Genomic DNA, 15,432 nt, shown 5'->3' with positions numbered 1-15,432 from the left:
GAAAAAACACTAAACTGCAAGGATTATTTATCAATCAAACGGATTGTTTGAACGAAAATAAATTTGGGTTTTTTAATTCACTAATTAGTATGATAAAAATGTTGGATTTTTTTTTCATTAATAAAAAGGGAAGGGAGCTAGCGGAGTTAAACCACTGACCTCTCGATCTGCAGTCGAATGCTCTACCACTGAGCTACACTCCCTGATCGTGCATACCTATTTGATGCTATTCTCCTAAAAGAACATTTCTTGCTGTTCTTACCTTTTTCGAAATAGCACAAGTTTTATATTAATAGCATAGAAGCAAGTGGGTAGCAAGCAGGGTGGCGCAGTGGAAGCGTGCTGGGCCCATAACCCAGAGGTCGATGGATCGAAACCATTTCCTGCTAAAGTTATCATTTCAATAAAAAAGATCTTTTCGAAATCTTAATCAAAAACATATATTTTTTCTCAAATGGGCTATAAGAGAAAACCAGAGCTAAAAAATTTACATAAAGACATAAAATTAGCAGTTCCCGCAAGGTTCTACCGAGAATTGAACTCGGATTCCCGGATTCGGTTTCCGAAGTGTTAACCATTACACCACAGAACCTAACCATCTACAGAAAGACACAGCAGAAAATGGTGTTTGAGACATTTCAACCCGGAAATATAATCGCTGGTTCTCAATGGTGTATTTCTGTACCGCTATCAAAGAGAAACCTTTTGAATAGCATGAAAAAGTTCAATTTTTCTTCCGAATACGTATTCTGCAATCTTTTGACGACTCATCATATACATCTGACCCGCGCTGTGATGTATAGTCTATATACACGCACATTATTAAGATGAAGTATTTACATATATTCCCCCTATACGAGGTATGGAGCCCTGGTTTACAAATATATAAGAACATGCATGTGTCCCAGAAAGTCATTCAAAAAACCTAAACTGCATGGATTGTTTATCAAACGTACGGCTTTTTCCCACGAAATAAATTGGGATTTTCATGCACTAATGGGTACCATAAAAATATTTAATTTTTCTTTAATTTATAAAACAGGAAGGAGCGAGCGGAGTTGAACCACTGACCGCAGTGACCTGTCAACCAGCAGTCGGATGCCCTACCACTGTATGATACTCTCTCTGAGCGTACCATGCAGCATACCTGTCATATGCTATATTCTTAGATACCTGTAAGAGAAAGCCTGAAATAAAAATACATAAGACGGAGAATGAATGTTTTCAAAGAGTTCTACCAAGAATTGAACTCCGATTCTCGACGTCAGGTCCGAAGTGATAACCATTACACCACAGACCCTTAAAATCTATCAAACTTACTGACGAATGTTGGCTGCATAGTATAAATATGTAATTTGCTACGCGCATGCACATTATTAGGATAAAGTATTCATATAATATACGTGTTAAGCTTGCACATACGCCTCATTAGCTGAGTGGTTAGAGCACTGGTCTTGTAAACCAGGGGTCCAGAGTTCAACTCTCTGATGAGGCTTTTGCATACTTTTGTAAAAACTTTTACAAAAGTATATAGGCAACTATAGCAACTATATAATTTATCCTACTCAGAGCCCGAAGTGCTAATCATTACACCACGGGACATAAACACCTAGAAAAATAACTGAGAAATTCCTGGCTCTACAGTATATCTATGCACGCCCATTATTAAGATAAAGTTTATATATCCCTGTATTCCAGGTATGGACCCCCGTTTTACAAATTTTTAGAACATGCATGTGGAGTCGAATGCTCTACCACTAAGCTACACCCCCTGTTTTACATTTTTTAGTAACCGAATGGAAATGCATAAATTTGCGTTAAAAGGGTATAATATTAACCATTTCACATCAAGTATTAGAAATTTTAACTGCTCTGACTGGTATTTCTAAAAATTAAAAAAATATGTCGTATGTTTTGAAATTTGAAACGAAATTCCACCTGGTGGCAAACAATTTCTATGAACATCTTCCAGACTATAGAGGTTGTAGTCGGCAGATTTGAACCTTCGCGGGAATATCCCAACAGATTTCAAGTCTGTCGCCTTAACCACTCGGCCACGACTACATAATTGCTTAGGAGTCGCTTATTTTGCTTTACCACGGATAGCTTGGAACTTACCTGTTTATTTTACCACAGATTTTACGTCGTGGGCACATTAATAGGTTCTCTGGAATTGGTATGCCTTCCAAACTGCTTTTCAATTGCCAGCAGAATTTTGGAATTATAATAAGACTGAAAAAAAGCAAAGGGTCTCGGGGAACTCGCTGTGACGGTTGGCGGAAGCTTTTATCATAGGAATTAATTATTGATAGAAATCAGGCAGTTCACAGGGCGTGTAAATAGATCATGCATCAGTGATTGTGCATCACAGCATTCAGCAGCATATCCGAGACAGCAATTCAACTGCAATCAATGGCTGCTAATTCTGATTTCGAGCCTTAGCAGTTTTGGTCAGGGGCGTTAAATTTTTATTTTTATTAGTTGTTCTCTACAGTATAAGATATTACACGCTTTTTTATTTCAAATTAGAACTTATATAAGATGAGCCTACATAAGAAGTTTCATTATTTACCATGCCCAAGTTTAAGGGTTAGGTATACGTTACCTATATGAACAAGCTTTGCTCTTGGTTGATGATAAAATGGAACACATGTCAATAAAACCCAATGAATTATTATAGATATTGATTTATAAAGAACAAGTCATGAAACTTTGTTCAGTATCGTTATATACAAGAAGCCGGTCAAAACACTCGTTCATGTTCGTAGATACTTATTAAGTTTAAGTTGAAAATGTGGAAAGCCTCCTCAGAGATTCGAACTCTGGACCCCTGGTTTACTAGACCAGTGCTCTTACCACTGAGATAAGGAAGCACCCAGAAAAAAACCTTGCGCGAATAGAAATGTAAACAAATGTTTCAAAAAACGTATTTTGCAGGTAAATTTTTTCACGGCGATTATCAAATGCGTAATGATCACAAATATTTAAGTCTTTTACTCACCCTTACCATACACAGTTAAAAAAATCAAGCCTTATCAGAGAGTTGAACTCCGGACCCCTGGTTTACGAGACCAGTGCTCTAACCACTGAGCTAATAAGGCAAACCCGTAATACTTTTGAAAAAGGTAAAATGAATCATCGGCGAAAAATAGTTATTCCTGCCAAGCTAAAACTAAAAGGAAAAATATTAGTGTTAAAGTTTGGTCGATCAATTCTGTAGCTTTCACAAACACCGTTACTGAGATTATCCTGTAGACGATGGCAATGGTAATCATACGGTGATATGATAGTTGAAAATGTTACAGTGTTATTTCTGAGTTACAAATTGGGTTATGAAAAATGTGCCACGCACTATAAAAAGTCGCACGAATTCATTTTCCTGATGTTCAGTACTTGTATGATGATTGACAACGTCTTCATTGTTGACATGTTTACAACGTCTACATTTATGCATACTAGATCTCCTCCTTGCATGTATATTGATAGGATTGATGCTGCATGGGAAAAGTTTTATCGGGAGATTGCAACTTGAGTTCAACACTGCTTTCTTTCTTAAAAGCTAATAAAGAAACTCAATCGCGCAAAAATTTTAAGTTATGAGGGCGATCAGGGCTTGCACGGGAATCGAACCCGTGACCTCTCGCACCCAAAGCGAGAATCATACCACTAGACCAGCAAGCCACACCTGGGGAAATAGTTCATTATCTTTCGGTGAAATTTTAAAAAAATCCGGTATATTACATGAAAAACTAAGGTTCAAGAGACTTCCGTTAATTCGTGCGGAAAACATCCCATTTTGCTGTTGAAAACAAGCCTATAAAAGAGCAATAATTTCTGAATAGAGGTCCCTTTGAAAAGAGGTAATTACGTTTTAGTCCAATCACCATAATTATTTACATTTTTTTTTGAAACCGAATGGGAATGCATAAATTTGCGTTAAAAGGGTATAATATTAACCATTTTGCATCAAGTATTAGAAATTTTAACTGCTCTTACTGGTATTTTTTAAAAAATGAAGAAAAATATTATGTCGTATGTTTTGAAACGAAATTCCACCTGGTGGCAAACAATTTCTCCGTGTTACATGAACATCTTTCGGACTATCAAGAGTCGTAGTCGGCAGGATTTGAACCTGCGCGGGAATATCCCAACAGATTTCAAGTCTGTCGCCTTAACCACTCGACCACGACTACATAATTGCTTAGGAGTCGCTTATTTTGCTCTAACACGGATAGCTTGGAACTTACCTGTTTATTTTACCACAGATTTTACGTCGTGGGCACATTAATAGGTTCTCTGGAATTGGTATGCCTTCCAAACTGCTTTTCAATTGCCAGCAGAATTTTGGAATTATAATAAGACTGAGAAAAAAGAAAGGGTCTCGGGGAACTCGCTGTGACGGTTGGCGGAAGCTTTTATCATAGGAATTAATTATTGATAGAAATCAGGCAGTTCACAGGGCGTGTAAATAGATCATGCATCAGTGATTGTTCATCACAGCATTCAGCAGCATATCCGAGACAGCAATGAAACTGCAATCAATGGCTGCTAATTCTGATTTCGAGCCTTAGCAGTTTTGGTCATGGGGTTAAGTTTTTATTTTTATTATAGTTGTTCTCTAAAGTATAAGATATTACACGCTTTTTTATTTCAAATTAGAACTTATATAAGATGAGCCTACATAAGAAGTTTCATTATTTACCATGCCCAAGTTTAAGGGTTAGGTACGTTACCTATATGAACAAGCTTTGCCCTTGGTTGATGATAACAATGGAACACATGTCAATAAAACCCAATGAATTATTATAGATATTGATTTATAAAGAACAAGTCATGAAACTTTGTTCAGTATCGCTATATACAAGAAGCCGGTCAAAACACTCGTTCATGTTCGTAGATACTTTTTAAGTTTAAGTTGAAAATGTGGAAAGCCTCCTCAGAGATTCGAACTCTGGACCCCTGGTTTACTAGACCACTGCTCTAACCACTGAGCTAAGGAGGCACCCAGAAAAAAACTTGCGCGAATAGAAATGTAAACAAATGTTTCAAAAAACGTATTTTGCAGGTAAATTTTTTCACGGCGATTATTAAATGCGTAATGATCACAAATATTTAAGTCTTTTACTCACCCTTACCATACACAGTTAAAAAAAATCAAGCCTTATCAAAGAGTTGAACTCCGGACCCCTGGTTTACGAGACCAGTGCTCTAACCACTGACCTAATAAGGCAAACCCGTAATACTTTTGAAAAAGGTAAAATGAATCATCGGCGAAAAATAGTTATTCCTGCCAAGCTAAAACTAAAAGGAAAAATATTAGTGTTAAAGTTTGGTCGATCAATTCTGTAGCTTTCACAAACACCGTTACTGAGATTATCCTGTAGACGATGGCAATGGTAATCATACGCGGTGATATGATAGTTGAAAATGTTACAGTGTTATTTTTGAGTTACAAATTATTCTTGGGTTATGAAAAATGTGCCACGCACTATAAAAAAGACGCACGAATTCATTTTCCTGATGTTCAGTACTTGTATATGATGATTGATAAGGTCTACAACGTCTACATTTATGCATACTATATAGATCTCCTCCTTGAATGTATATTGATAGCATTGATACTGCATGGAAAAAGTTTATCTGGAGATTGCAACTTGAGTTTAGCACTGCTTTTTTATTGACAGCTCATCATACACATCTGACCCGTAATGTGATGTATAGTCTATACACGCGCATTATTAAGATGAAGTATTTTTATAAATATTCCCCTCTTCCAGGTATGGTGCTCTGGTTTAAAAATATAATATAGAACATGCATGTATCCCAGAGAGTCATTCAAAAAACCTAAACTGCATGGATTGTTTATCAAACGTACGGCTGTTCGCCACGAAATTAAATTGGGAATTTTCATGCACTAATGGGTACCATAGAAATATTTAACTTTTCTTTAATTTATAGAACAGGAAGAAGCGAGCGGAGTTGAACCACTGACCCCAGTGACCTGTCAACCAGCAGTCGGATGCCTAACCACTATATGCTACTCTCTCTGAGCGTTCTATGCAGCATACCTGTCACATGCTATATTCTTAGATACCTGTAAGAGAAAGCTTGAAATAAAAAAATACATAAAGACGGAGAATGAATGTTTTAAAAGAGTTTCTACCAGGAATTGAACTCCGATTCTCGAAGTTAGAGTCCGAAGTGATAACCATTACACCACAGACCCTAAAAATCTATCAAACTTACTGACGAATGTTGACTGCATAATATAAAATTATGTAGTTTGCTTCGCGCATGCACATTATTAAGATAAAAAATTCATATAATTATATTCGTGTTAAGCTTGCACATACGCCTCATTAGCTCAGTGGTTAGAGCAATGATTTTGTAAACCAGAGGTCCAGAGTTCATCTCTATGATGAGGCTTTTGCATACTTTTGTATTTACAAAAGTATAAAGGCAACTCTAGCAACTATATAATTTATCCTACCCAGAGCCCGAAGTGCTAACCATTACACCACAGGACATAAACACCTAGAAAAATTACTGAGAACTTCCTGGCTCTACAGTATATCTATGCACGCCCTTTATTAAGATAAAGTAATTATATTCCCTAGCTGTATTCCAGGTATGGACTCCCGTTTTACAAATTTATAGAACATGCATGTGTCCCAGAGAGTCATTGAAGAAACACTAAACTGCAAGGATTATTTATCAATCAAACGGATTGTTGGAACGAAAATAAATTTGGGTTTTTTAATTCACTAATTAGTACGATAAAAATGTTGGATTTTTTTTTTCATTGATAAAAGAGAAGGGAGCGAGCGGAGTTGAACCACTGACCTCTCGATCTGCAGTCGAATGCTGAACAACTGAGCTACACTCCCTGATCGTGCATACCTGTTTGATGCTATTCTCCTAAAAGAACATTTCTAGCTGTTCTTACCTTATTCGAAATAGCACAAGTTTTATATTCATAGCATAGCAGAAGTGTGTAGCAAGCAGGGTGGCGCAGTGGAAGCGTGCCGGGCCCATAACCTAGAAGTCAATGGATCGAAACCATTTCCTGCTAAAGTTATCATTTCAATAAAAAAGATCTTTTCGAAATCTTATTCGAAAACATGTATTTTTTCTCAAATTGGCTATAAGAGAAAACCAGAGCTAAAAAATTTACATAAAGACATAAAATTAACAGTTCCAGCAAGGTTCTACCGAGAATTGAGCTCGGATGCCCGGATTCAGAGTCCGAAGTGCTAACCATTTCACACAGAACTAACCATCTACAGAAAGACACAGCAGAAAATGGTGTTTGAGACATTTCAACCCGGAAACCTAATCGCTGGTTCCCAATCGTGTATTTCTGTACCGCTATCAAAGAGAAACCTTTTGAATTGCATGAAAAAGTTGAATTTTTCTTCCGAATACGTATTCTGCAATCTTTTGACGACAAATCATATACATCTGACCCGCGCTGTGATGTATAGTCTATATACACGCACATTATTAAGATGAAGTATTTACATATATTCCCCCTATACGAGGTATGGAGCCCTGGTTTACAAATATAATATAGAACATGCATGTGTCCCAGAAAGTCATTCAAAAAACCTAAACTGCATGGATTGTTTATCAAACGTACGGCTTTTTCCCACGAAAATAAATTGGGATTTTTCATGCACTAATGGGTACCATAAAAATATTTAATTTTTCTTTAATTTATAAAACAGGAAGGAGCGAGCGGAGTTGAACCACTGACCGCAGTGACCTGTCAACCTGAAGTCGGATGCTCTACCACTATATGCTACTCTCTCTGAGCGTTCCATGCAGCATACCTGTCATATGCTATATTCTTAGATACCTATAAGAGAAAGCCTGAAATAAAAAAATACATAAAGACGGAGAATGAATGATTTCAAAGAGTTTCTACCAAAAATTGAACTCCGATTCTCGAAGTCAGAGTCCGAAGTGTTAACCATTACACCACAGACCCTAAAAATCTATCAAACTTACTGACGAATGTTGGCTGCATAATATATAATTATGTAGTTTGCTACGCGCATCCACATTATTAAGATAAAGTATTCATACAATTATATTCGTGTTAAGCTTGCACATACGCCTCATTAGCTCAGTGGTTAGAGCACTGGTCTTGTAAACCAGGGGTCCAGAGTTCAACTCTCTGATGAGGCTTTTGCATACTTTCGTATTTACAAAAGTATATAGGCAACTATAGCAACAATATAATTTATCCTACTCAGAGCCCGAAGTGCTAACCATTACACCACAGGACATAAACACCTAGAAAAATTACTGAGAACTTCCTGGCTCTACAGTATATCTATGCACGCCCATTATTAAGATAAAGTAATTATATTCCCTGTATTCCAGGTATGGACTCCCGTTTTACAAATTTATAGAACATGCATGTGTCCCAGAGAGTTATTGAAAAAACACTAAACTGCACGGATTATTTATCAATCAAACGGATTGTTGGAACGAAAATAAATTTGGGTTTTTTAATTCACTAATTAGTACGATAAAAATGTTGGATTTTTTTTTCATTGATAAAAGAGAAGGGAGCGAGCGGAGTTGAACTGACCTCTCGATCTGCAGTCGAATGCTCTACCACTGAGCTACACTCCCTGATCGTGCATACCTGTTTGATGCTATTCTCCTAAAAGAACATTTCTTGCTGTTCTTACGGTATTCGAAATAGCACAAGTTTTATATTCATAGCATAGAAGCAGTGTGTAGCAAGCAGGGTTGCGCAGTGGAAGCGTGCTGGGCCCATAACCCAGAGGTCAATGGATCGAAACCATTTCCTGCTAAAGTTATCATTTCAATAAAAAAGATCTTTTCGAAATCTTATTCAAAAACATGTATTTTTTCTCAAATGGGCTATAAGAGAAAACCAGAGCTAAAAAGATTACATAAAGACATAAAATTAACAGTTTCAGCAAGGTTCTACCGAGAATTTAACTCGGATTCCCGGATTCAGAGTCCGAAGTGCTAACCATTACACCACAGAACCTAACCATCTACAGAAAGACATAGCAGAAATTGGTGTTTGAGACATTTCAACCCGGAAACCTAATCGCTGGTTCCCAATCGTGTATTTCTTTACCGCTATCAAAGAGAAACCTTTTGAATAGCTTGAAAAAGTTCAATTTTTCTTCCGAATACGTATTCTGCAATCTTTTGACGACTCATCATATACATCTGACCCGCGCTGCGATGTATAGTCTTTATACACGCACATTATTAAGATGAAGTATTTACATATATTCCCCCTATTCCAGGTATGGAGCCCTGGTTTACAAATATAATATAGAACATGCATGTGTCCCAGAGAGTCATTCAAAAAACCTAAACTGCATGGATTGTTTATCAAACGTACGGCTTTTTCCCACGAAAATAAATTGGGATTTTTCATGCACTAATGGGTACCATAAAAATATTTAATTTTACTTTAGTTTATAAAACAGGAAGGAGCGAGCGGAGTTGAACCACTGACCCCGGTGACCTGTCAACCTGAAGTCGGATGCTCTACCACTATATGCTACTCTCTCTGAGCGTTCCATGCAGCATACCTGTCATATGCTATATTCTTAGATACCTGTAAGAGAAAGCCTGAAATAAAAAAATACATAAAGACGGAGAATGAATGATTTCAAAGAGTTTCTACCAAAAATTGAACTCCGATTCTCGAAGTCAATAATTATGTAGTTTGCTACGCGGATGCACATTATTAAGATTAAGTATTCAAACAATTATATTCGTGTTAAGCTTGCACATACGCCTCATTAGCTCAGTGGTTAGAGCACTGGTCTTGTAAACCAGGGGTCCAGAGTTCAACTCTAGCAACTATATAATTTATCCTACTCAGAGCCCGAAGTGCTAACCATTACACCACAGGACATAAACACCTAGAAAAATTACTGAGAAATTCCTGGCTCTACAGTATATCTATGCACGCCCATTATTAAGATAAAGTAATTATATTCCCTGTATTCCAGGTATGGACTCCCGTTTTACAAATTTATAGAACATGCATGTGTCCCAGAGAGTCATTGAAAAAACACTAAACTGCAAGGATTTTTTATCAATCAAACGGATTGTTGGAACGAAAATAATTTTGGATTTTTTAATTCACTAATTAGTACGATAAAAATGTTGGATTTTTTTTTCATTGATAAAAGAGAAGGGAGCGAATGGAGTTGAACCACTGACCTCTCGATCTGCAGTCGAATGCTCTACCACTGAGCTACACTCCCTGATGGTGCATACCTGTTTGATGCTATTCTCCTAAAAGAACATTTCTTGCTGTTCTTACCTTATTCGAAATAGCAAAAGTTTTATATTCATAGCATAGAAGCAGTGTGTAGCAAGCAGGGTGGCGCAGTGGAAGCGTGCTGGGCCCATAACCCAGAGGTCAATGGATCGAAACCATTTCCTGCTAAAGTTATCATTTCAATAAAAAAGATCATTTCGAAATCTTATTTAAAAACATATATTTTTTCTCAAATGGGCTATAAGAGAAAACCAGAGCTAAAAAGATTACATAAAGACATAAAATTAACAGATCCAGCAAGGTTCTACCGAGAATTGAACTCGGAATCCCGGATTCAGGGTCCGAAGTGATAACCATTACACCACAGAACCTAACCATCTACAGAAAGACACAGCAGAAATTGGTGTTTGAGATCGACATTTCAACCCGGAAATCTAATCGCTGGTTCCTAATCGTGTATTTCTGTACCGCTATCAAAGAGAAACCTTTTGAATAGCATGAAAAAGTTCAATTTTTCTTCCGAATACGTATTCTGCAATCTTTTGACGACTCATCATATACATCTGACCCGCGCTGCGATGTATAGTCTATATACACGCACATTATTAAGATGAAGTATTTACATATATTCCCCCTATTCGAGGTATGGAGCCCTGGTTTACAAATATAATATAGAACATGCATGTGTCCCAGAAAGTCATTCAAAAAACCTAAACTGCATGGATTGTTTATCAAACGTACGGCTTTTTCCCACGAAAATAAATTGGGATTTTTCATGCACTAATGGGTACCATAAAAATTTTTAATTTTTCTTTAATTTATAGAACAGGAAGGAGCGAGCGGAGTTGAACCACTGACCGCAGTGACCTGTCAACCAGCAGTCGGATGCCCTACCACTGTATGATACTCTCTCTGAGCGTACCATGCAGCATACCTGTCATATGCTATATTCTTAGATACCTGTAAGAGAAAGCCTGAAATAAAAAAATACATAAAGACGGAGAATGAATGATTTCAAAGAGTTAGTACCAAAAATTGAACTCCGATTCTCGAAGTCAATAATTATGTAGTTTGCTACGCGCATGCACATTATTAAGATTAAGTATTCATACAATTATATTCGTGTTAAGCTTGCACATACGCCTCATTAGCTCAGTGGTTAGAGCACTGGTCTTGTAAACCAGGGGTCCAGAGTTCAACTCTAGCAACTATATAATTTATCCTACTCAGAGCCCGAAGTGCTAACCATTACACCACAGGACATAAACACCTAGAAAAATTACTGAGAAACTCCAGGCTCTACAGTATATCTATGCACGCCCATTATTAAGATAAGGTAATTATATTCCCTGTATTCCAGGTATGGACTCCCGTTTTACAAATTTATAGAACATGCATGTGTCCAGAGAGTCATTGAATAAACACTAAACTGCAAGGATTATTTATCAATCAATCAAACGGATTGTTGAAACGAAAATAAATTTGGGTTTTTTAATTCACTAATTAGTACGATAAAAATGTTGGATTTTTTTTTCATTGATAAAAGAGAAGGGAGCGAGCGGAGTTGAACCACTGACCTCTCGATCTGCAGTCGAATGCTCTACCACTGAGCTACACTCCCTGATCGTGCATACCTGTTTGATGCTATTCTCCTAAAAAAACATTTCCTGCTGTTCTTACCTTATTCGAAATAGGAAAAGTTTTATATTCATAGCATAGAAGCAGTGTGTAGCAAGCAGGGTGGCGCAGTGGAAGCGTGTTGGGGCCATAACCCAGAGGTCAATGGATCGAAACCATTTCCTGCTAAAGTTATCATTTCAATAAAAAAGATCTTTTCGAAATCTTATTCAAAAACATATATTTTTTCTCAAATGGGCTATAAGAGAAAACCAGAGCTAAAAAATTTACATAAAGACATAAAATTAACATTTTCAGCAAGGTTCTACCGAGAATTTAACTCGGATTCCCGGATTCAGAGTCCGAAGTGCTAACCATTACACCACAGAACCTAACCATCTACAGAAAGACATAGCAGAAATTGGTGTTTGAGACATTTCAACCCGGAAATCTAATCGCTGGTTCCCAATCGTGTATTTCTGTACCGCTATTAAAGAAAAACCTTTTGAATAGCATGAAAAAGTTCAATTTTTCTTCCAAATACGTATTCTGCAATCTTTTGACGACTCATCATATACATCTGACCCGCACTGTGATGTATAGTCTATATACACGCACATTATTAAGATGAAGTATTTACATATATTCCCCCTATTCGAGGTATAGAGCCCTGGTTTACAAATATAATATAATATAGAACATGCATGTGTCCCAGAGAGTCATTCAAAAAACCGAAACTGCATGGATTATTTATCAAACGTACGGCTTTTTCCCACGAAAAAAAATTGGGATTTTTCATGCACTAATGGGTTCCATAAAAATATTTAATTTTTCTTTCATTTATAGAACAGGAAGGAGCGAGCGGAGTTGAACCACTGACCCTAGTGACCTGTCAACCTGGAGTCGGATGCTCTACCACTATATGCTACTCTCTCTGAGCATTCCATGCGCAGCATACCTGTCATATGCTATATTCTTAGATACCTGTAATAGAAAGCTTGAAATAAAAAAATACATAAAGACGGAGAATGAATGTTTTAAAAGAGTTTCTACCAGGAATTGAACTCCGATTCTCGAAGTCAGAGTCCGAAGTGATAACCATTACACCACAGACCCTAAAAATCTATCAAACTTACTGACGAATGTTGACTGCATAGTATAAAATTATGTAGTTTGCTTCGCGCATGCACATTATTAAGACAAAGTATTCATATAATTATATTCGTGTTAAGCTTGCACATACGCCTCATTAGCTCAGTGGTTAGAGCACTGGTCTTGTAAACCAGGGGTCCAGAGTTCAACTCTCTGATGAGGCTTTTGCAACTTTTGTATTTACAAAAGTATATAGGCAACTCTGGCAACTATATAATTAATCCTACTCAGAGCCCGAAGTGCTAACCATTACACAACAGGAACTAAACACCTAGAAAAATTACTGAGAAATTCCTGGCTTTACAGTATATCTATTAACGCCCATTATTAAGATAAAGTAATTATATTCCCTGTATTCCAGGAATGGACTCCCGTTTTACAAATTTATAGAACATGCATGTGTCCCAGAGAGTCATTGAATAAACACTAAACTGCAAGGATTATTTATCAATCAATCAAACGGATTGTTGAAACGAAAATAAATTTGGGTTTTTTAATTCACTAATTAGTACGATAAAAATGTTGGATTTTTTTTTCATTGATAAAAGAGAACGGAGCGAGCGGAGTTGAACCACTGACCTCTCGATCTGCAGTCGAATGCTCTACCACTGAGCTACACTCCCTGATCGTGCATACCTGTTTGATGCTATTATCCTAAAAGAACATTTCTTGCTGTTCTTACGGTATTCGAAATAGCACAAGTTTTATATTCATAGCATAGAAGCAGTGTGTAGCAAGCAGGGTGGCGCAGTGGAAGCGTGCTGGGCCCATAACCCAGAGGTCAATGGATCGAAACCATTTCCTGCTAAAGTTATATTTAATAAAAAAGATCTTTTCGAAATCTTAATCAAAAACATATATTTTTTCTCAAATGGGCTATAAGAGAAAACCAGAGCTAAAAAATTTACATAAAGACATAAAATTAGCAGTTCCCGCAAGGTTCTACCGAGAATTGAACTCGGATTCCCGGATTCGGTCTCCGAAGTGTTAACCATTACACCACGGAACCTAACCATCTACAGAAAGACACAGCAGAAAATGGTGTTTGAGACATTTCAACCCGGAAATATAATCGCTGGTTCTCAATGGTGTATTTCTGTACCGCTACAAAGAGAAACCTTTTGAATAGCATGAAAAGTTCAATTTTTCTTCCGAATACGTATTCTGCAATCTTTTGACGACTCAAATATACATCTGACCCGCGCTGTGATGTATAGTCTATATACACGCACATTATAAGATGAAGTATTTACATATATTCCCCCTATTCGAGGTATGGAGCCCTGGTTTACAAATATAATAGAACATGCATGTGTCCCAGAAAGTCATTCAAAAAACCTAAACTGCATGGATTGTTTATCAAACGTACGGCTTTTTCCCACGAAAATAAATTGGATTTTTCATGCACTAATGGGTACCATAAAAAATTAATTTTTCTTTAATTTATAGAACAGGAAGAGCGAGCGGAGTTGAACCACTGACCGCAGTGACCTGTCACCAGCAGTCGATGCCCTACCACTATATGATACTCTCTCTGAGCGTTCCATGCAGCATACCTGTCATATGCTATATTCTTAGATACCTGTAAGAGAAAGCCTGAAAAAAAATACATAAAGACGGAGAATGAATGATTTCAAAAGTTACAAAAATTGAACTCGATTCTCGAAGTCAATAATTATGTAGTTTGCTACGCGCATGCACATTATTAAGATTAAGTATTCATACAATTATATTCGTGTTAAGCTGCACATACGCCTCATAGCTCAGTGGTTAGAGCACTGGTCTTGTAAACCAGGGGTCCAGAGTTCAACTCTAGCAACTATATAATTTATCCTACTCAGAGCCCGAAGTTCTAACCATTACACATAGGACATAAACACCTAGAAAAATTACTGAGAAATTCCTGCCTACAGTAATCTATGCACGCCCATTATTAAGATAAAGTAATTATATTCCCTGTATTCCAGGTATGGACTCCCGTTTTACAAATTTATAGAACATGCATTGTCCCAGAGAGTCATAGAAAAAACACTAAACTGCAAGGATTTTTATCAATCATACGGATTGTTGGAAAAAATAAATTTGGATTTTTAATTAACTAATTAGTACGATAAAAATGTTGGATTTTTTTTCATTGATAAAGAGAAGAGAGCGAATGGAGTTGAACCACTGACCTCTCGATCTGCAGTCGAATGCTCTACCACTGAGCTACACTCCCTGATCGTGCATACCTGTTTGATGCTATTCCTAAAAGAACATTTCTTGCTGTTCTTACTTATTCGAAATAGGAAAGTTTTATATTCATAGCATAGAAGCAGTGTGTAGCAAGCAGGGTAACGCAGTGGAAGCGTGCTGGGCCCATAACCCAGAGG

At 37.0% G+C, this 15,432-nt stretch overlaps 18 non-coding genes across 18 annotated transcripts; 7 read left to right on the top strand and 11 right to left on the bottom strand.

The window, feature by feature from the left end:
* The first annotated feature begins 317 nt into the window (after positions 1-317).
* On the top strand, positions 318-389 carry Trnam-cau. The gene has a single exon. It is a non-coding gene; the product is annotated as a tRNA-Met (tRNA).
* A 1,033-nt stretch (positions 390-1,422) lies between these two features.
* Positions 1,423-1,495, top strand: Trnat-ugu. Its single transcript has one exon. It is a non-coding gene; the product is annotated as a tRNA-Thr (tRNA).
* Positions 1,496-1,983: 488 nt separating this feature from the next.
* On the bottom strand, positions 1,984-2,064 carry Trnas-uga. The gene has a single exon. It is a non-coding gene; the product is annotated as a tRNA-Ser (tRNA).
* A 964-nt stretch (positions 2,065-3,028) lies between these two features.
* Positions 3,029-3,101, bottom strand: Trnat-cgu. The gene has a single exon. It is a non-coding gene; the product is annotated as a tRNA-Thr (tRNA).
* A 508-nt stretch (positions 3,102-3,609) lies between these two features.
* Positions 3,610-3,681, bottom strand: Trnap-ugg. The gene has a single exon. It is a non-coding gene; the product is annotated as a tRNA-Pro (tRNA).
* A 430-nt stretch (positions 3,682-4,111) lies between these two features.
* On the bottom strand, positions 4,112-4,193 carry Trnas-uga. Its single transcript has one exon. It is a non-coding gene; the product is annotated as a tRNA-Ser (tRNA).
* Positions 4,194-4,929: 736 nt separating this feature from the next.
* On the bottom strand, positions 4,930-5,002 carry Trnat-agu. Its single transcript has one exon. It is a non-coding gene; the product is annotated as a tRNA-Thr (tRNA).
* Positions 5,003-5,157: 155 nt separating this feature from the next.
* Positions 5,158-5,230, bottom strand: Trnat-cgu. Its single transcript has one exon. It is a non-coding gene; the product is annotated as a tRNA-Thr (tRNA).
* A 2,887-nt stretch (positions 5,231-8,117) lies between these two features.
* Positions 8,118-8,190, top strand: Trnat-ugu. The gene has a single exon. It is a non-coding gene; the product is annotated as a tRNA-Thr (tRNA).
* Positions 8,191-8,756: 566 nt separating this feature from the next.
* Trnam-cau lies at positions 8,757-8,828 on the top strand. The gene has a single exon. It is a non-coding gene; the product is annotated as a tRNA-Met (tRNA).
* Positions 8,829-10,202: 1,374 nt separating this feature from the next.
* Trnac-gca lies at positions 10,203-10,274 on the bottom strand. The gene has a single exon. It is a non-coding gene; the product is annotated as a tRNA-Cys (tRNA).
* Positions 10,275-10,387: 113 nt separating this feature from the next.
* Positions 10,388-10,459, top strand: Trnam-cau. Its single transcript has one exon. It is a non-coding gene; the product is annotated as a tRNA-Met (tRNA).
* Positions 10,460-10,590: 131 nt separating this feature from the next.
* Positions 10,591-10,662, bottom strand: Trnaq-cug. The gene has a single exon. It is a non-coding gene; the product is annotated as a tRNA-Gln (tRNA).
* A 1,178-nt stretch (positions 10,663-11,840) lies between these two features.
* Trnac-gca lies at positions 11,841-11,912 on the bottom strand. Its single transcript has one exon. It is a non-coding gene; the product is annotated as a tRNA-Cys (tRNA).
* Positions 11,913-13,151: 1,239 nt separating this feature from the next.
* Positions 13,152-13,224, top strand: Trnat-ugu. The gene has a single exon. It is a non-coding gene; the product is annotated as a tRNA-Thr (tRNA).
* Positions 13,225-13,611: 387 nt separating this feature from the next.
* On the bottom strand, positions 13,612-13,683 carry Trnac-gca. The gene has a single exon. It is a non-coding gene; the product is annotated as a tRNA-Cys (tRNA).
* A 113-nt stretch (positions 13,684-13,796) lies between these two features.
* Trnam-cau lies at positions 13,797-13,868 on the top strand. The gene has a single exon. It is a non-coding gene; the product is annotated as a tRNA-Met (tRNA).
* Positions 13,869-15,206: 1,338 nt separating this feature from the next.
* Positions 15,207-15,278, bottom strand: Trnac-gca. The gene has a single exon. It is a non-coding gene; the product is annotated as a tRNA-Cys (tRNA).
* Positions 15,279-15,432: the final 154 nt, after the last annotated feature.

The sequence above is a fragment of the Dendronephthya gigantea genome, unplaced genomic scaffold (assembly GCF_004324835.1).
Source record: "Dendronephthya gigantea isolate DGI-Jeju-01 unplaced genomic scaffold, DenGig_1.0 000149F, whole genome shotgun sequence".
Taxonomy (NCBI): domain Eukaryota; kingdom Metazoa; phylum Cnidaria; class Anthozoa; order Malacalcyonacea; family Nephtheidae; genus Dendronephthya; species Dendronephthya gigantea.
The sequence above is the reverse complement of the archived record's forward strand: the minus strand, read 5'-3'. Positions and strand labels throughout refer to the sequence as shown.